Source organism: Oratosquilla oratoria, chromosome 22 (genome assembly GCF_046742065.1).
Source record: "Oratosquilla oratoria isolate Oo_2021 chromosome 22, ASM4674206v1, whole genome shotgun sequence".
Classification (NCBI taxonomy): domain Eukaryota; kingdom Metazoa; phylum Arthropoda; class Malacostraca; order Stomatopoda; family Squillidae; genus Oratosquilla; species Oratosquilla oratoria.
In genome coordinates this window covers 14016373-14019267 of record NC_134798.1, presented here as the reverse complement: position 1 = coordinate 14019267, position 2895 = coordinate 14016373, and positions in this window count along the sequence as shown.

Sequence of the window (2895 nt, the reverse complement as noted above, 5' to 3'; positions counted from 1 at the left end):
AACAAAGGCATAAAATCCACCCCCACCCATTCCATCCCCTACATACTCAGCTTTCATTCACCCCTTCCTTCCCTCTTACCTTGGCTCCTCCTGGATAATGGGTCACCCCTGCATCTCGCCCACTGCCCTGCAATGTAGCAAGAAACAGCACATCCACAGTAAGGCCACTTCATTTAATCGGCGACCCCGCCTCTCCGTCCCCCCATGCAGAAAAAGAAAGGGCGGAGAAAAATCCCTTCGGGCTGCGTCAAAATATCATTCACACTTACTTCCACACACCCCATCCCCCACCCACTCCCTTCCATGCATCACAACATCATCCATACACAACCATTCTCCACTCATCCCTATCTTTTGTCTTCTCCCTGCCCTCCTCAACAGACATTCCCCTCTTCCCCAATGCCCCTTTTAACCTAACCTTCCATCATGTTCACTCCTTCCATCTCTACTTTCTACACTTCTTTTAATAATCGTTCTTTGCTCATTCTTTCTATGTGTCCAAACCATGCCAATACTCTTTCATCAACCCTATCTCCTAACTCCCTCTCCACCCCTGCTCTCCCATTTACTTCACTCTGTCCAACCTAGTAACCCCAACCATACTTCTCAGGCACCTCATCTCAAACACATTTAAACTCCTCCTATCTTCCTTTCTTGCATTCTATGTTTCTGTCCCATACAGTCCTGTCGACACAATCACTCCCTCATACAATCTCCTCTCAGCATCCATTGCCAAATGTCTATTTCTCATTACACTTTTTAATCCCCCAAGGCATTTATTTGCTTTTCTCAATCTATATTCTACCTTCACCTCCACTCCTCACTTCCCAGCCACAGTCGCACCCAAGTATCTAAAACTATCCACTTCCTCCAGTCTCTCTCCCTTAATACTCACTTCCAGTCTGCTGCCACTTTCTTCCCTTGTACATCTCACCACCTGACTTTTACCCACATTTATCTTCAACTCCCTTCTTTCGCACAACTTCCCAAACTCTGTCACCAACTTCCTTCATCCCTCCTCTGATCCTGCTACAAGCACAATGTCGTCAGCAAACAACAAATGGCTTATCTCCCACTTTTCTTCATTTCCTTTAACCATCTCCAATCCCTAACACAATACCCTTCCGTTTACCTCTCGCACCACCCCAGCCAACGCGGCATAACACATCCCTGACGAAGTCCCACTTTACCTCAAACCACTCACTCTCTCCATTTCTAATTCTAACACAGGATCTACTAATCTCGTAGAAACTCTTGACTGCTCTTAACAGTTTTCCTCCTATCCCATATATCTGCAATACCTCTCATAGTGCCTTCCTGTCTACCCTGTCATAAACCTTTTCCAAATCCATAAAGGCCCAAAAAACATCCTCGTCTTTTCCTAAAACTTTCTCACATATCTACCTTACCACAAAAATCTGATCCATTCAACCCCTACCTGTCCTGAACTCACACTGTTCCTCACCAATTACTCCCTCTGTTCCTCTCCTAATTCTCTCAATCAAGACCTTCCCATAAGCCCTCCCAACTACACTCAACAAGCTGATCCCTCTGAAACTACTACACTCACACTTGTCCCCTTTTCCCTTATAAAGTGGAACTATACGGGCACTTCTCCAGTCCTCTGGCACTCTACTCTTTTTAGACAAACGTTAAACAACCTCACCAGCCAGTATATCATCACTGTACCTCCCTTTTTTAGACACTCCCCATGACACCCATCTAACCCAGGTGCCTTACCTGCTCTCATCATTTTAATAACTGATTTCACCTCATCTTTCCTTGTTTCTCCTCCATTTTCCTCAATCATCACGGTCATTTTCTTAACGTTTCCCACTGCAACGTTTCCGCTATCCTCCTTCACATTTAGCAACTTCCTAATATACTCTGACCATTTTCCTCTTACTGCCGTCTCTTCCATTATTATCTCTCCATCTGCACCTTTTATCTTTTCTTCTCTACTTGATTCGCCTCCTCTTCCTATCTTAACTTCCTTCCAAAACATCTTTTTATTACTTTCAAAAACTTCTGTCATACTCTTACCCCATTTCACATCTGCTCTCCTCTTTGCCTCCTTTATCTTATATTTTACTTCTCTTCTCTTTTCTTTGTAATTCTCATATGATTCTCACGTCCTATTTTGTAACCAATCTGTGTATACTCGCTTCTTCTTTTCTACAACCTTCTTTGCTTCATCATCCCACCACTCACCACCCTTCCTTCTATTTCCTCCCGTCCTCCTTGTTCCACACACCATCTTTGCACACCTTGTGACTCCCTCCTTGAACCATCCTTATTCCTCCTCCATTCCTAGTTCTGCTCTATCCTTCGCCCCCTCCCACTCCTCTCTCAGCTTCTTTTTGTACTCCTTCTCCTTTTCTTTCTCATTTAAGCAGTTTGCTCCAAGTACTTCCCTACCTTCTGTCCTTTTTTTCTCTTTCTCCATCTATCCTCCACTCTCAACTTACCCTCTACCAAAAATTGATATGATATTCCCCCACTCTCCCCTTAGCACATGTACATCCAAAACTCTACCTACTCTTCTCCTGGTTACCACTACATAGTCCATTAAAGCCCTATCTACCACCCTTCTATCCACCACCCTCTCACATGTGTACATATGCTTGACTTTCTTACTAAATGCTGCATTTGCTATCATCAACTCTAGACAAATCTCCACCATCAACTCTCCACTACGATTCTTTCCTGGAACTCCACACTTCCCAACCACTCCATCTATTTGTTCATTTCCTACCCTAGCATTAAGATCTCCCAATAGCACAACATTGACATATCTCCCTAAACCCTATATGCACTCATTTAAATCCATCCAAAAAGCCTCCCTTTTTTCTACACTCTGCTCACTACCAGGCCCATAAGTATTTACAAAAACCC